Below are 19,236 nucleotides of genomic sequence, written 5' to 3'. Positions count from 1 at the left end.
TATACGTAACTAATCGTTTACATATTTATGCACTTACTAAATATGTACTTTCAGACAACATTATTCTCAGTACCATAAAATTTTATTTTCAGTACCGTACATATTACCTATGGAATGTACCTTTAGAAAATTTCATTTTTATGAATTTTATTTTTTATGTACCGTATATACTCGAGTATAAGCCGAGTTTTTCAGCACAAAAAATGTGCTGAAAAACACAAACTCGGTTTATACTCGAGTCAAAAAGCTCGACCAAAAAAAAAAACATTTAAACTCACCATTTCGGCGGCCGCGCGAGTCTTCTATGCGATCCCTCTGGCTGCGGCACCAGGTCAGTGCGATGTTACAGTCACTAACTTCAGAGGGATCGCATAGAAGACTCGTGCGGCCGCCGGAAAGGTGAGTTTAGATTTGTAATTTTTTTAAATTAACTGTCCAGCTCCATAACGGGCCGGGGATCCGCCTCCATAACGGGCCGGGGATCCGCCTCCATAACGGGCCGGGGATCCGCCTCCATAACGGGCCGGGGATCTGCCTCCATAACGGACCGGGAATCCGCCTCCATAACGGGCCGGGGATCCGCCTCCATAACGGGCCGGGAATCCGCCTCCATAACGGGCCGGGGATCCGCCTCCATAACCGGCCGGGGATCCGCCTCCATAACCGGCCGGGGATCCGGCTCTTTAAGAGGGCACAGGGGCTGGTGGCTAAATAGTTGGGCAGGGGCTGACAGGCTACAAATTGGGGCAGGGGCTGACAGGCTACAAATTGGGGCAGGGGCTGACAGGCTACATATTGGGGCAGGGGCTGACAGGCTACATATTGGGGCAGGGGCTGACAGGCTATATATTGGGGCAGGGGCTGACAGGCTATATATTGGGGCAGAGGCTGACAGGCTATATATTGGGGCAGAGGCTGACAGGCTATATATTGGGGCAGGGGCTGACAGGCTATATATTGGGGCAGAGGCTGACAGGCTATATATTGGGGCAGAGGCTGACAGGCTATATATTGGGGCAGAGGCTGACAGGCTATATATTGGGGCAGGGGCTGACAGACTATGTACTGGGGCAGGGGCTGACAGACTATGTACTAGTGGGGGCTGGCTGGCAGCTATATACTACAGGGGGCTGCTGGCTATATACTGCTGGGGGCTTGGTGGCTATATACTGGGGGGGTCTGTGACCAATGCATTTCCCACCCTCAGCTTATACTCGAGTCAATAGGTTTTCCCAGTTTTTTGTGGTAAAATTAGGGACCTCGGCTTATACTCGAGTATATACGGTAAATATATTTTGTATGTATCAGTATCCTTATATACACTATTTCTTTTATGTATTTTTTTAGTTTGTACATTGTGTCTTGGACCTGACGAAGGGAGGCTCCTGAAATGCATTGTCTGCCCACTGTTGAAAAATAAATATCATCGGACAAGCAAAACAGAATAGAGCATCCGTATATTCCTGGTATTTTCTTTTGGACGCTGCAACTCCAGAATTTTTTTTTTGACATTTCTATTATCTTTGTATATATTTTTTACCAATTGTATTTATTTGCCAAATTATAATTGTGCTGTGACATTTTTGCATTCCTGCATCAAAGCACTAAAGGGATCATGAAGTGTCTGCTTAGAGAGTCCCTGCCCTCACTCTGGAATTTTGCACTGACCATCACTGAGTGATAGGATCTAAAACAGCAATAAGAATAACATTATAAAGTAAAGGCTTAAAAATCTTTATTATGTAAACATCACTAGGGGATTGAAATTTTATAATTTTCTTTCATGGGCAAACCATGGGCTCTGCTGGGTGCAAATTTGGTCTTGATAAAACAAGTGAAGTTCTGCTAATGGATCTAGAAATTGGAATTGTCAAGTTTGGAGGAAGTTTGGGGCTGTTTCAAAGCCAAACCTGACTAATACCTGACTATAAGTGAGCATGAGTTTCTTAATGCAACCGAGATCTGGATATGAAAACGACTAGTTTTCTAGCAGGACCATGACCCAGAAAGATTTTTTTGAGTTTTGTAAAGAAATGGTTCAGTTAACTTGAAGTTGAGTTACAAGATTGGCCTCCACAGTCCCCTTGTCCACAGTATACAGCCTGCATCCCCTCATGAGGAATGCCCAGCTTATAAGAAAAAATGTTTACTTACCTTCCGATGCCCCCCCGCTTGCTGACATCATAGTGTGTGCCGCTGGCGGCGCACACACTAGGATGCCAGCAAGCCAATGATGTCACAGCTCGAGCAACGGCACTGCAAGGAGAGAGGGAGCTGGAGCAGGAACATTGATGGACAGAAGAGGACCTCCCGGGGGGGGGGGGGTTGCGTCGGAAGGTAAGTACACTTTTTTATTTTTTTTTAGCACATTTATTTGTGCAGAAAAACTCTGCTTGTACTCAAATATATATATTTGCTGAGCTCCTCTGAGCACTTGTGGTCTGCATCACAGTCAGGACAAGTTTTCATAAATGATTAACCTTGTGGTTTAGTATGTCCCTTCATGCAGATAGAAGATATTGTATGATCTCCTCTTTAGTTTATTGTAGTGTGTGTCTCTCGCACAATAATAGACTCCAGTGTCTGCAGTCTGCATGTTAGTCATCTGGAGAGAGATCTGCTTCTTGGAAGTGTCTCTTGTGATTGTGATTCTGCTCTTCAGTTGATCATTATAAGCAGTACCCCCACTGCTAGTAATTCTTCCAATCCATTCCAGTCCTTTCCCAGGAGCTTGTCTGATCCAATGCATATAGTTGCTGGTTACATCAAGTCCAGAACCTGCACAAGTCAGTGAGAGCTGCTGTGATGGTCTCACAAGTCCTGAACCTGACTCCTGTACTGTCTGAGAGAAGACACCTGGAATACAGAGAGTATATTAGAATACAATGTTCATATACATGTAATAATGGTATAGTTGTATGTTTTCTAGTTTGTCTTACATATCGGAGAAAATAATAAGAGTATAAGAACAGCCATGTCTGTCTGATCAGTAATGAAACAGATTAATGTGTATAAAAATTCTCTGTCCTCTTATACTTTTTAAGCATCTTCTGGTATTTGCATACAGGGCTCCACCATGTGGTAAAATCATATGAAGGCAACTTCCAAGTCCAATATATGTATTTGACATATTAACACATTAAAAAAACATATGAGAAGCAATAAAGTTTAGTTTATTCTAGAATATAGCTAAAAAATTCAGATTTCCACAAATCCAAGCTCCCTTTATTAGGACTCAGTTTTGGCAGATCTTAAGCCCATTGATATATATTCCCCAATTTGTTGCAACTAGTTTCTATGTCGTGTTTATGTACTTAAAAATATAATAATAATTCCTTATTTATATAGCGCACACACGTTATGCAGCGCTGCACAAAGCATGACAATTTGGTCCCTGTCCTCATGGGGCTCACAATCTAAAAACCTATAAGTATGTTTTGGAGTGTGGGAGGAAACCGGAGTACCCGGAGGAAACGGACGCAAACACGGAGAGAACATACAAACTCTTTGCAGATGTTGACCTGGGTGGAACTAGAACCCTGGACTCCAGCGCTGCAAGGCAGAAGTGCTACCCACTCAGCCACCGTGCTGTTAGAAACACTTTGCATTGGTACCTAATGAAATATGATTTACTGTATTGACATATACTTACCAATTGGGCGCACCAACTTTTAAGTTAAATGTCAGCTCTGTGGTAATAACTTTTCAACACTGTAACTTATCTAAGAGATTTTGAGATTATTTTCTTGTGACACATTGTAGTTTGTTACTAATATTAGTTTGCTGAGCAGTTAGGTTGTTTAGGTTAGGGGTAAATATTCAACAATTTAAAAAAAAAATTAAAATTACAATTTTTAGTGTCATACTGCAAATTATTTTTGTAGAAAACTTTGCCATTTGTATTTTTATTTACATTTTTTTACATTAACTTATTTTTTCTAATGCTATAAGGTTTATAGTTTTAGTAGATAGTTTTCAGATTTTCAAGATATTTGAAAAAGCTATATTTTTGGTGACTAATTTAGTTTGGAGGTGTCTTTTAGAGGCTTATGTACTATAAACCCCCACAAATAACACCATTTTAGGAACTAAACATCTCAATCAAATCAACATTTGGGAAGTCTGTTGACCCTTTAATTCTTTCTCAGGAATCATACAAAAATGTATTGGAAATTCTTACTTTTCAATTTTTTTATTTAAAATATTTTTATTTAGTCCTACAATGTATACAATTACAGGGTATTAGAGGGAAAGAAAGCGCCCTAAATTTTTAGACTGTGTTTTCTGATTATGGCAATACCTGACATGTGAATGTCAACTGCTGTTTCGGCACACAGTGATGTGCAGAAAGGAAATATTGGATTTTTGGCAGTGCAATTTGGCTACAAATGTTTTAAGGTGTCACAACGTACTTGAAAAGCCCTTAAAGTGCCAGTACACTAGAAAACCCCCAAAGATGAGTTTTGGAAACTACACCCCTCAAAGAATTTATCCAGGGTTGTGGTGAGCATTTTAACTCCCTGGTGCAGAGTAAAAATTGCATTTTTCTTCTCCTCAAATATGCCATTTTAGTGCCAAATATATTTTACCCCATTTCAAGCCTCTTTAGACAAACACCCCCAAAAATCATTATGTAGGTTGTCCCAGGTAAGGCAATACCCCATATGTGGCAATAATAGATAGCCTGGGAACACAGCAGGACTGAGAAGGAAAAGGCCAAAATGTATCTATTGGAGCTCCATTTTCACTAGTTTGGTTTTTGAGTGCCATATTGTGTACCCTGAGGTACCAGTATGATAAAGAAATCCAAGAAGTGACAACATTTTGGAAACTACAAAAATGCATATGTCAGTGCTCTACTCCATAACAAGCTCACAAATGCGTTTTTTCACCATTTTCACTGCATTTGGAATATTTTTTCCTGCTTCACAGTACATGGCATGGAATATTAAATACTGTCACTATGAAGTGCAATTTGTTACACAAAAAATAAGCAGTCACAGAGCTCTTTATGTGGAAAAATAAAAAAGTTATAGATTTCTGAAGGTGGTCAGTAAAAATGGAAGTGAAAAAACTAAAAAGGGCCAGGTCGTTAAGGAGTTAATAGAAATATGTACATGGGACATAAGGGGTTACATACATTTTTGGTTGGATATATTCACTTAAAGTAGACGGATAGGCTCCTTTTGCAGTGAACTCACGTGGCAGCATAAAAAATTCAATAACATTCTCCTGTTCCCTAAACTAGTTTATCATCCCAAACAGCCCACTCATGGATATTTTATGTACAGCCACCTGAAACCCTATAGATTCATTAGATACAGCCCCCTCACCCAGTGGATTCCTTATGTACAGCTTTATGTGGCCCCCCAGCAGCTCTGGGCCCAGGCACTTGCTCAGGCTTGCAGAGTGCTGGTGCCGGCCCTGCTCCTCTATACAGATAAGGGAAAGTGCTTGTTTTTAAGAAGCCCCTGCCTATCTTACTGATGAGTAGCAAGCTCTTCCTAGCTGTTTGTGTGTAATGGCTCCTGGACATATGACTCTGGACATGGACATGCAGTATACAAGGCATGGGCCTAGGCATGCCTACAGAGGAGATGGCATGCCTACAGAGGAGATGCTTGATTGGCTGCTTCAGCAGGTGCTTTTTCCCCAAACATGGACCTGTATCCAGAACTGCAACCTTTGTTCAGTCTCTGGGTCCATGGATACCAAACTAGCCAAATTTGGTAAAGATTTGAATTGTTCCCTCATCATTTGAGCAGACACTATGGGGCAAATTTACTAAGGGTCTGCAGCCGCGAATCCGTCGGGTTTTTCCCGAATATTTCCGCTTTGCGCTGTATTTCACGGGATTGTGGCGCACGCGATCGATTTTTGGCGCAATCGCGCTGCCTTTCGCGCAACAGAAATCGGGGGGCATGGCCACCGGACAACCCGAAGGATTCGGAAAAACCGCAGAATTTAAAAAGCCATTTGTGTCGCAAGATCAAGCACTCACATACACCAGAAAAAAGCAGGTGAACTTCGGCGGACCTCGGCGCAGCAGCGACACCTGGTGAATATCGGCGCACGGACCTTAGTGAATCCCGGCAGAACCCGAATCAGCGTCGGAGAACCCGCCGCTGGATCGCGACTGGACCGGGTAAGTAAATGTGCCCCTATGTGGTGGAATTTATTAAAACTGACATATTGAACCATTCTTAATCTTTTCCCCCTGCTAGCATTGATATACTAAGGCCCCTTCTACACTAGCGAGTGTGATGCGATGAACTCGCATCACACTCGCAACGCAAGCTGCCGGGAACGCACGGCCCGAACGCTGCACCGCGGGAGTGAACTGACATGCTGAGTTCACTCCCGCGGTGCAGCGTTCGGGCCGTGCGTTCCCGGCAGCTTGCGTTGCGAGTGTGATGCGAGTTCATCGCATCACACTCGCTAGTGTAGAAGGGGCCTAAGAGTCTGGAGCTGTGCTGTACCAGCAGAATGAAATCTCGACTAGTTTAGACCCATCAACCATTTTATCTGTAGTCTCCTCCAGTTTTCTGATGGCGACTATAATAAATACGACAAGACAGGGCATTCTCGCTCCCCTCTGTCCCCGCCTGCCCCGTTACATGCCTTGTTCAAAAGAAAACTGACAGACAAAGAATAGTGAATGCACCTGACTGTCTTCAAAGCATCTTCACTGTCAGAGTAATTGATAGTATCTCAATGTTGGGGGGAAAAGGCTTTATTTGCAATATTTTGTTTCCTTTACACCTTACAGGAGGAGGTGTACCCGTGTGACATAACAGGGTTAGGAGGTGTACCTGTGTGACATAACAGGATTATTAACCCCTAGGCGCACCAGGACGTTATAGTACGTCCCCGGGGCTAGATGCTTAGCGCACGGGGACGTTCTATAACGTCCTGCTTCTGGCACCGGCTCACGAACGGAGCCGGTACCAGAAGCAGCGGCTGTCAGCTGTCTAGTACAGCTGACAGCCTGCGCTAACACCCGCGATCGGAGCCGGCTCCGATCGCGGGTGTTAACCCCTTACACGCCGCGGTCAAACATGACCGCGGCGTGTAAGGGTGTTAGCGCTGTGGATCGGATCCCCCGTGCCGCTTACCGGGGGATCCGATCCTCTTCCGGGCAGCTCCGAGGACTGGCATGTGCCCCGGAGCTGCCCGGTCTCCATGGCAGCCAGACCCCTTCCGGGTCTGGCTGTAAACTGTCTGAGCATGCGCAAGCTTGCTCAGACAGTTTACACTGCTCTACAATAAAATAGTATTGTAGAGCAGTGTATTGAACTTAAACCAGTGATCAGAGCATCACTGGTTTAAGTTCAAGTATGTATAAGTAAAAATATGCAAAAACAGTTAACACTACACATTATAATAAATAAAAAATTAATACATAAAAATATAAGCCCCTAAAATGTCACTTTCCCATAAAAAAACTTAATAAAGTATAAAAAACATAAAAACACAAAAAAACCCCGCATATTTGGTATTGCCGCGTCCGTAACAATCTGCATAATAAAACAGAATTGTTACTGGACCCGCACGGTAAACGCCGGAAGAAAAAAACGCAAAAAACATTCCGAAAAAAGATAATTTTTAATTAATACCCTATAAAAAATGCTCTAAAAAGTGATTTAAAAAATGTTATGCACTCCAAAATAAGCCCACTAAAAAGAACAACTGTTCTCGCAAAAAATAAGCCCCTAACAAGATTTATCTGCCAAAAAATAAAAAAGTTATGCATATAAAAAGATGGTGATGCTAAAATGAATAAGATTTTCTCCAAATTAGTTTTTATTCAGTACAATTGAATAAAATACACAAAACCCCCACATATTTGGTATCCCTGCGTCCATAACAATCTGTATAATAAAACAGAATCGTTATTAGATCCGCAAAGTGAACCCCGTAAAAAACAACCTAAAAAAACTCTCTCTGATAAAGATGATTTTTTATTAATGCCCTTTAAAAATGCTCTAAAAAAGTGATTTTAAAAAGTTACGCAATCTAAAATAAGACCACTAAAAAGAGCTATCATTCTTGCAAAAAATAAGCCCTTAAACAGATTTTTGAGGTGAAAAATAAAAAAGTTATGCATATGAAAGACGGTGATGCTAAAATTAACAACAATTTTGCCAAATTACTTTTTATTCAGTAAAAATGGGAAAAAATAAAAAAATATATATAAATGAAGTATTTTCGTAATCGTGGCGACCCAAAGAATAAAAATAATATACTATTTTCATGGTATGGTTAACGGCCAAAAAAAAAACACATAAAAATTTTCCTAAAAATTGATGATTTTCATTTCCTCCACCAACAAAGAGTTAATTAAATCTCACCAATTAGCTATAGATGCCCCAAAATTATGTATTAGAAAAGTGCATCTCATGTGGCAAAAGAAATAAGCCCCTATAGGTCCACATTAAAAAAAGAAAAAAATTATAGCCTGTACAATGTGACATAGCAAATCTGATCTGGATGGCGCCTCCTTCCCTTCTATGCCCGGCCGTGCGCCCATACAGCAGGTTACCACCACATATAGGGTATCGGTGTACTCGGGAGAAATTGCGTATCAAACTTTGTGGAGCCTTTTTTCATTTTATCCATTACAAATGTTTAATTTTCCACCCAAAATGAGTGTATTGTGAAAAAATATTACAATTTGCAGACTCCACCTCCATTTTGTTTTAACCCCTATAAAACACGTAAAGGGTTAACAAACTTCTTAAAAGTGGTTTTTCATACGTTGAGGGGTGTAGTTTCCACAATGGGGTAATTTACGAGTCTCACTATTATTTAGGCCTCTCAGTGTCAATTAGAAACTGAGCAGGTCCATCTAAATACAGGTTTTGGCGATTTTACAAAAAATGTGAAAAATGGCACCCAAATTCTGAGCTTCATAACATTCTAGTAAAATATGTGGAATCTGAAAAAACCATGCCAACATAAAGCAGACATTTGGGAAATGTAAGTTATGAATTTATTTGGGTGCTATGACTTTCTGAATCAAAAGTAGAGAATTTAGAACGTTGAAAATAAAGAATTTTTCAAAATTTTTGCCAAATTTTGTTTTTTTTCATAACTAAACGCAAAAGATTTAATCCAAATTTTTAAACTAATTTGAAGTACAATGTGTCACGAGAAAACAATCTCAAAATCCCCTGGATATCTCACAGCGTTCCCACGCTATAACCACTTATAGTGACACAGGCCAGATTTGAAAAATGGGGCCGCGTCCTTTAGGCCAAAAGATGCTGTGTCCCGTAGGGGTTAACTATTTTCACCGGAAGTAAACAGTAAATGACAACAAGCAGAAATCTAGAAAAGCATGAAAAATAGATAAAGTTTATAGAAAAATGGTAGCACTTATTATTATAGAAACAATAATGTTAATTTGCTGAGCTCCTCTGAGCACTTGTAGTCTGCATCACAGTCAGGAAGAGTTTTCATAAATTATTAACCTTGTGGTTTAGTATGTCCCTTCATGCAGACAGCTGGATATTGTATGATCTCCTCTTTAGTTTATTGTAGTGTGACTGTCTCGCACAATAATACACCCCAGTGTCTGCAGTCTGCATGTTAGTCATCTGGAGATAGATCTGCTTCTTGGAAGTGTCTCTTGTGATTGTGGTTCTGCTCTTCAGTTGATCATTATAAGCAGTACCCCCGCTGTTATTTATTATTCCAATCCATTCCAGTCCTTTCCCAGGAGCTTGTCTGATCCAGCTTACATGATAGCTGGTTAACTCAAACCCAGAGACTGTACAGGTCAGTGAGAGCTGCTGTGATGGTCTCACAAGTCCTGAACCTGACTCCTGTACTGTCTGAGAGAAGACACCTGGAATACAGAGAGTATATCAGAATACAATGTTCATACACATGTAATAATGGTACAATTGTATGTTTTCTAGTTTGTCTTACATATTGGAGCAAATAATAAGAGTATAAGAACAGCCATGTCTGTCTGATCAGTAATGAGACAGATTATTGTTTAAAAAAATTCTCTGTCCTCTTATACTTATTAAGCATCTTCTGATATTTGCATACAGGGCTCCACCGTGTGGTAAGATCAAATAAACTTCCAAGTCCAATATATTTATTTGCCACAGGAATAAATTAAAAAAAAAAATATGTACATCAAACAATGTATACAAATTATCTATATACATGTAATATGCTTCATGTACACCCCTTTTTATGTTTATTATGAACAAAATCAATAAAAAGAAAGTTATAAAAAAAAAAAAAAACATGTAAGAAGCAATAAAGTTTAGTTTATTCTAGAATATAGCCGCAAAATTCTGATTTCCACAAAGCCAAGTTCCCTTTATTGGGACTAATTTTTGACAGATCTTAAGCACATTGATAACTATTCCCCAATTTGTTGTAACTTGAAGGACATAGTTTCTATATCATGTTTATGTACTTAAAAATATGTCTTAGAAACACTTTGAATAGGCACCTAATGAAAGAAGTATACGTCAACAGAGTAAATCATAAGTGTATAATGCAATTACATTTCTGAATTCATTTAACAGAATAGCCAAATGTCATACCGTGACCACAGAATGATCTCCTTAACCCCTTAATGACCAGGCCCTTTTTCTTCTTTCTTTTTCCCTGGTCAGACCGCACATGGAATATTGTGTACAGTTTTGGGCACCAGTATATAAAAAGGATATAGTAGAGCTGGAACGGGTGCAGAGGAGAGCAACCAAGATTATTAGGGGAATGGGAGGATTAGAATACGATGATAGATTACAAAATTTGGGATTATTCAGTTTACAAAAAAGACAACTGAGGGGAGACCTTATTACAATGTACAAATACCCGAACGGACAGTACAAGGATCTCTCCAAAGATCTTTTTATACCTAGGCCTGTGACCAGGACAAGGGGGCATCCTCTGCGCCTCTATGGCGATTCTACCATAGCCATAGACAAAGGTTCTTTACTGTAAGAGCAGTGAGACTATGGAACTCTCTGCCGCAGGAGGTTGTTATGGCGGACTTTATGTACATGTTCAAGAGAGGCCTGGATGACTTTCTGGAGAGAAAAAATATCACGGTTATGGGGATAAAACATTTATTTAATTCTTAAAGGTTGGACTTGATGGACTTGCGTCTTTTTACGGCCTTATATACTATGATACTATGACAATCTAACATTTTTAAAATGTTACTTAACCCCTTCCCGACGCGCGCCGTACTAGTACGGCGCGCGCCGGGTCCCGGTGCATGGAGAGGGCTCGCGGGCCGAGCCCTCTCCATAGCCGGTAAGTCTTTGCTGCATATTGCAGCAAAGGCTTACCGGTAACACCCGCGATCGGTGCTAGCACCGATCGCGGGTGTTTTCTCCGCGATCGCCGACGGCAATGCTGCCGGCGGCTTCAAAGAGATGGCGCCGCATGGGCGCCGCCATCTTGTTGTGGATCGCTGCTCCCCGATGACATCACGGGGAGCGGCGATCCGTCGCCATGGTAACCTCGGGTGTTCCGAACACCCGAGGCTACTTCGTTTTAACCCATGCATTACAATGTGCAATTAGCATGGGGAGTAAAATCCACATATACTCCCCCCTTTCCCTAGAACTGATATAAAAATAAATAAACAGTAAAAATCATAAACACATTAGGTATCGCCGCGTCTGAAAATGCCCGATCTATCAAAATATGATAATGTTTTTTCACTATGTTTAAACCCGTAACGGAAAATAGCGTCCAAAGTCGAAAATGGCATTTTTTTGCCATTTTGAAAAATATAAAAAAATTAATAAAAAGTGATCAAAAGGTCGCACAGTCCCAAAAATTATAGTAATGAAAACGGCATCAAAATTCGCAAAAAATTACACTATCCACAGCTCCGTACACCAAAGTATGAAAAAGTTATTGGCCCCAGAAGATGGCAAAATAAAAAAAAATATTTTGTACAGGAGGTTTTAATTTTTTTAAATGTATGAAAACATTATAAAACCTATACAAATTTGGTATCCACGTGATCGTACCGACCCAAAGAATAAAGTAGACATGTCATTTGGGACGCAGAGTGAAAGCTGTAAAATCCAAGCACACAAGAAAACGTCACAAATGTGGTTTTTCACCATTTTCACTGCATTTGGATTTTTTTTTTCCCGCTTCCCAGTACACGCCATAGAATATTAAATACCGTCACTATGAAGTGCAATTTTTACGCAGAAAATAAGCCATAACACAGCTCTTTATGTGGAAAAATAAAAATATTATAGATTTTTGAAGTTGGTGAGTGAAAAATGGAAGTGAAAAAACTAAAAAAGGCCAAGTCGTTAAGGGGTTAAAAAGTCACAGAGAATAAAAAAAAATTGGCTGGAGTAACGATTGTAAAATATACAGTTACGACTTACATACATACAAATTCAACTTAAGAACAAACTGACGGTATGTGTGTTTATGTATGAATACATGTATATATATAATATATATTACTGGAATTATAGCATGCACAACACACCAATCAATTATATATATACAACATAAATTAACACCCCCCCCTCCCAGTATAAACAGAATCCAGCCCCATATAAATATACACAGTGCCCCCTTCCTTGTATAAACAGAACCCGGCCCCATAAAAATATATACAGACCCCCCCATTTCCAGTACATACAGTATCTGGCCCCATATAAATGTATAGAGACCCCCCCCCCAAAAGTATATGCAGTATCCGGCCCCATATAGATTTATACAGACCCCCACCCCCAGTATATACAGTATCTGTCCAAATATAAAAGTATATATAGACCCCCCTCACTACATACAGAATCTGTCCCCATATTAATATATACAGCCCCCCCAGTATAAACAGGATCCAGACCCAAATAAATATATGCAGAACCCCCAGTATATACAGCATCCAGCATTTAAATATATATAGAAGCCCCCCCAGTATAAACGGAATCCAGCCCCATATGAATGTATATAGACCCCCCCAGTGTAAAAAGGCTCCATAGATATATATATCCCCCAATCCCTTATAGCAGTATTTGGCCCCTTGTCCATGAAAAATCAAAAAAACGTATACTTACCTCCAGGCAAGGTGCTCCCACACCGCTTGGCTCCCGTCTTCTCGTGGCTCTCCAAAGGGCTCCGCATTCTGCCACCTGAGGTGAGATTTTCATTTCGCCTCATGGCGACCCTATTTACTATAAACCCTCACAAGTAACACCATTTTAACCCTTTCAGGACCTGGCCCTTTTTTGTTTTTTCATTTTCATTTTTTACTCCCCATGATCAAAAATCCATAACTTTTTTATTTTTCCATGTAAAGAGCTGTGTGACGGCTTATTTTCTGCGTAACAAATTGCACTTCATAGAGATGGTATTGAATATTCCATGCCGTGTACTAGGAAGCGGGAAAAAAATTCCAAATGCAGTGAAATTGGTAAAAAAACGCATTTGTGCCACCTTCTTGTGGGCTTGGATCTTACGGATTTCACTGTGCGCCCCAAATGACATGGCTACTTTATTCTTTGGGTCAGCACGATTACGGGGATACCAAATTTGTATAGGTTTTATAATGTTTTCATACATTTAAAAAAATTAAAACCTCCTGTACAAAAATTTTTTTTGGGATTTTGCCATCTTCTGGCGCTAATAACTTTTTTATACTTTGGTGTACAGAGCTGTGGGTGGTGTCGTTTTTTGCGGATTTTGATGACATTTACAATGTTATCAATTTTAGGACTGTTCGACCTTGTGATCACTTTTTATAGAATTTTTTAATTTTTTTAAATGACAAAAAAAGTGCCATTTTCGACTTTGGGCGCGATTTTCCGTTATGGAATTAAATGCAGTGAAAAACCGTTATCATATTTTGATAGATCGGGCATTTTCGGACGCGGCGATACCTAATGTGTTTATGATTTTTACTGTTTATTTATATTTATATCAGTTCTAGGGAAAGGGGGGTGATTTGAGTTTTTAGGGTTTTTTATTATAATTTTTTTTTTTAACTTTTTTTTATTTTTAGTACTTTTCAGACAACCTAAGGTACTTTAACCCTAGGGGGTCTGCACGATCCTATCATATACTGCCATACTACAGTATGGCAGTATATGGGGATTTTACTACTCATACATTACAATGTGCTGATAGCACATTGTAATGCATGGGTTAACCTGAAGTAGCCTCGGGTCTTCGCGAGACCCGAGGTTACCATGGCGATGGATCGCCGCTCCCCGATGACGTCACGGGGAGCGGCGATCCTTGAAAACATGGCGGCGCCCACGCGCTGCCATCCTTTTGAAGCCGTCGACAGCATTGCCGGTGGCGATCGAGGTGAAAACACCCGCGATCGGTGCTAGCGCGTGAGCCCTCTCCATGCACCCGCGGCCGACCCGTGACGTGCTATTACGTCACGGGTCGTGAAAGGGTTAAGAACTTCAACATCTCAAGCTAATCAAATCAACATTTGGGAAGTTTGTTGACCCTTTAATTCTTTCTCAGGAATCAAACAAAAATAGATTGGAAGTTTTTACATTTCAATTTTTTTTATTAGAATTTTTTTCATTTTGCCCTAAAATGTACACAATTACAGGGTATTAGAGGTAAAAAATACAACCCAAAATTTTTAGCCTGTGTCTTCTAAGTATGGCAATACCTGACATGTGAATGTCAATTGCTGTTTCGGCACACAGTGGTGTGTACAAAGGAAATATTGGATTTTTGCTAAAGTACCAGTATATGAGAAAACCCCCAAAACACCATTTTGGAAACTACACCCCTCAAAGAATTTATCTAGGGTTGTGGTGAGCATTTTAACCACCGAGGTGCAGAGTAAAAACTGCATTTTTTCCACAAATATACCATTTTAGTGCCAAATATATTTTACCCAACTCATGCCACTTTAGACACCCGAAAAAATCATTATGCGGGTTGTCCCGGGTACAGCAATACCCCATATGTGGCAATAATAGATATGCTGAGCATACAGCAGGGCTAGAATGGGAGGACCGAAATGTATCTTTTGGAGCTCCATTTTCACTAGTTTGGTTTTTGAGTGCCATATTGTGTACCCTGTTCGGGTATATTAGGTACTAGTATAATAAAAAACACCCAAGAAGTGACAACATTTTGAAAACTACACACCTCAAAGAATTTAATGGAGAGCATTGTAACCCCCGAGATGCTGGCCAAAATGAGAAAAAAAATTTTCCCAAGTATTCCATTTTAGTGCTTAATGTATTTTGCCCAATTCACACCAATTTAGACATGCCAATTCATGGCAATTCTACAAAAATCGTTATGTTGGTTGTTCCAGAGACGGCAATACCCCAAATGTGTCAATAATTAATAGGCTGGTTACACAGCAATGCTCAGAAGGGAAGAACTGGCATTCGGGACACAGACATTTTACATGTTTCGAGGCATCATGAAGCATTTGTAAATGCCGAACAGCATAGTAGAACCCCTATTTTGGAAGTTATACCCCTTCATGAATGAATCTAGGGGTGTTTTGAGCATTTTAACCCCACAGGTAGACCCCAAAGATAATGCGTAATGGATAGTGTATATCCCTTATGGCATCTGTGTCCAGCTCAAGCCATTAAAGACAAACACCCCAAAAATACATTAGGCCAGTTTTATCGAGTCCAGGTTTATTGGGGCATGTGTCACACTGGTAAATGAATTCCCTCCTTATACCCCATTTGGAGCACACCCAGCACCTTTTTTGGTTCCTTCCCTTATAATATATGTGGATTCGCTTCCAGAAGTTCGGGAATTCCCCTTTCCTGGCCTCAAAAAAGCAAATGCTTGATTACCACCTCTTAAAACTCCATGAAAGTTCCCCTGTAATACATATGCATTATATAGTGCTATCTGCATGATGTGCATGGCCAGCTTGTAGTACCACACCCTCGATTTACGCATGGCATTATAAGGCTGAAGCACCTGGTTGAACCTCTCCCATGTTCCTTTTATAGTCCAAAATGCAATCAGGTTTGGGGGTTTCTGTGCTGGTACCTCATACTGGGACAGGGGTCTGGTGTGCAGATGTATTGCTGATACAAGGACTTCTCTCTTGTCCTTGTATTTAAAACACAATACAAAGTAGCTGCTCTCGTGCCTTATAAGTTTTTCCCCAAGCAGCGACTTCGGGAGATCTCTGATTTTTTTTCTTCAAGTGCCTTGCTTCCAGAAAAACTGTGGCATGCAGCACTGTAACAGTGTTGTGCTGTTATAAAAATTGTCAAAGTAGACAAACTACTTTTCTAGTGATTCCCTGGAAGGGGAGGGGGCATTCTGGGAACATTATTCTGGAGTCTTCATACACTCTGAACTTGTATGTATACCATGATGTACTCTTGCACAGCTTATACATCTCCATGCCATGCCTTGCCTTCTCATTTGGCATGTACTGGCCGAAATGAAGTCTACCTTTAAAATGTACCAGGGACACGTCAATAGATAGGTGATTCTTGATTGTATATGCTTCCATAAATTGGCATTAAAATGGTCTCTGATGGGCCTGACCTAGTATAAATGATCATATCTGAGGTCATCTCTTGTTGGGTACTGTGTATTATCAACCTAATGTAATGATTTATGGATGGCTTCAAAGCGTATCTGCCATGAGGAACATCAGAGTGTGGTACAAAATGTCTGTGCTCCAATAATCTCTAATTGTGTGCTTTTTTACCATTACCATAAACAGTACTATGCCCCAATATTTCTCTCTCTCCTGCAGTGACAGGGGTCCAATTATTAGGTTTTCCATAAAAAGAAGTGGGGTTTTGTGCAACATAAAGATATGTCTGGAATACAATCATACCAATTAGATATTCACTAAGGTATCTGCTGTTGTCAAAGGGTATCCCAGGACTGGCCGTAAAATCGGAGTTCGAGGGGCATAGTTACTGTGCGTCACTCAGGTCAGATGACCTAGGCATGTCAGCAGAAGTCCATTGCACTTATACCTTGCACAACTACCTCCTCCAAACATGGTGTACGCTACTCAGGGGCGGATCGTAGGGGGGGGGTAGACGCCCGGGGCCCCCATCACTTTGTTCTTAAAGAAGCCCCCACCAAATGTGGGCAATTTGGGTGGTCGCATGATATTATAGGGGGGTGTATATAGTTATTATGGAGAGATCTATATAGTTATTATAGGGGGGTGTATATAGTTATTCTAGGAGGTGTAATATGTGGATTGTATATAGTTAATGCTGGGGGTACATATTGATTACTGGAGGAGCTGTATATAATTATTGCTGGGCGCTCTATATAGTGATTGCTGGGGGGTTGTATATAGTGATTGCTGAAGGGCTGTACATATTTATTGCTGGGGGATTTATATAGTTATTGCTGGTGGGCAGTATATAGTGATTGCTCTACTCTATCTAGACTACATTCAATGGGGGCTCCACCAGATTTTGTGCCCAGGGACCCCCATCAAGCTTAATCTGGCCCTGGCGCTACTCTTCCTCTCCTCCTACTCGCTTACTAATCCTTCTTCTCCTACTATCAAAGAATACTACTTAAACAGCGCACTGAAAAGTGCATCCAATGTAAGTGAGAACTACAACAGCACATTTAACAGTGAGGTTTTGGGGGAAGGGAATAGGATGATGGATGGATAGTACAGAGAAAAACAGATGATGGAGGAGTAGTCCACAAGATATTGAGTGTGATCTCTCAGATGGCCAGAGATCACACAGACATTGTGGGAATTCACAAGGAGGGGGGTGGATGATGGTTGTAGTATGGTGTAGTGATTGGGTGTAGTGATTGTGATACACAGCACAGGACAGATCAGTAAGTATTCTGCTCTTCTACAACTGCAAATACAAAATGGCAGCATTGGAGATTGGGATTATATTTAGATCTGCCCCCCTCATAGATCATTGTCATTGGCCAGGACTGTATTCACTTGCCCATGGCAGCGATCAACATCGCAGGACCAATCACATCAATCCCGTGAGGGGGATTTTCCAGTGTTCAATGTGTCATCCCATCCTGAGACTTGTTTGAGCGCTAAGTTACAACACTAAGCGACTGATATGTGAGTGACAATGAGTTAGAGATGCTAAATTCTGATGTTCTCTTTCTGTATTATTTTCCTAGTTCAGGCCATTAGGCTTTCAGTTGAGCCAAGACATGCCCCATCTGCTGAAGCTCCCTGCAAATCTTATGAATACAGATCTGATAACTTGGTCCAGTATGAGAACTTAAAACAAAAGCCTTTAGAAGGCCAATGTTAACCCCTTAGTCCACAATTATATACAGTATAGTATGGGGTGAGTGATCTTTACGCTACTGGAACTCAAAATTTATGACTAAAAGTTTCATAGTTGCATTCGCTAAAGAAACATTAAGAGCCTCTGACTTAGCATGGTTGAGTCAAAGTCCTGAAATTGCAGCGAATAAATCTAAGGTTCTGTACAAATTAGGTAGCGAGACCATAGGTGTAATAACCAACATCAATATATCATCTGCAAATAAGACACATTTTGGGGGTCATTTACAAAGGGCCCGATTCGCGTTTTCCCGACGTGTTACCCGAATATTTCCGATTTGCGCTGATTTCCCCTGAATTGCCCCGGGATTTTGGCACACGTGATCGGATTGTGGCACATCGGTGCTGGCATGCACGCAATGGAAATCGGGGGGCGTGGCCGAACGAAAACCCGACGGATTCCGAAAAAAACGCCGCATTTAAAACAAAAAATCTGTTGCGGAGCTTGCACTTATCTTCACTCAGCCCGGCTCGGTGAACTCCAGAGCGTACCGATGCTTTTCAGCGCAGCAGCGCCACCTGGTGGACGGCGGAGGAACTACCTTAATAAATCCCGGCCGGACCCGAATCCAGCGCAGAGAACGCGCCGCTGGATCGCGAATGGACCGGGTAAGTAAATCTGCCCCTTTATGTTCAATATTACCCACTGTAACCACCTTAATGTCCCCATTATGCCGAATTGCCAGGGCCAAAGGCTCAATAGCCAATAAGAATGATAAATGGCAGCGGGCACCGTTGTCTGATGCCTCTCTGAATCTTAATCTCTGGGGAATCAAATCCATACAGATCCAAAGATTGTGAGAAAAGTATTCCCACAACCCCACTTCTCAAGCGCATAAAATAAATATTCCCAAGTGACTGAATCAAAGGCTTTATGTAAGTCTAAAGACAAAAGAATCCCCTCCATCCCAATTAGAACGCATGACTAAAATAAGGTCATAAACTCTTCTCTTGAG

General features: G+C 40.9%; 1 long non-coding RNA gene and 1 gene segment (V, D, J or C); one reads left to right on the top strand and one right to left on the bottom strand.

The window, feature by feature from the left end:
* LOC140128510 (uncharacterized) overlaps nt 1–132 on the top strand; it is a 53,221-nt gene extending 53,089 nt beyond the window's left edge. The window contains exon 3 of the long non-coding RNA XR_011855144.1: nt 93–132. This is a non-coding gene — a long non-coding RNA (uncharacterized lncRNA). The remainder of the gene's footprint in view (nt 1–92) is intronic.
* The window catches only part of LOC140128465 (immunoglobulin heavy constant mu-like), a 476,316-nt gene that overhangs the window by 319,132 nt on the left and 137,948 nt on the right, over nt 1–19,236 (bottom strand).

Source organism: Engystomops pustulosus, chromosome 1 (assembly GCF_040894005.1).
Source record: "Engystomops pustulosus chromosome 1, aEngPut4.maternal, whole genome shotgun sequence".
NCBI classification, from domain to species: domain Eukaryota; kingdom Metazoa; phylum Chordata; class Amphibia; order Anura; family Leptodactylidae; genus Engystomops; species Engystomops pustulosus.
The sequence above is the reverse complement of the archived record's forward strand: the minus strand, read 5'-3'. Positions and strand labels throughout refer to the sequence as shown.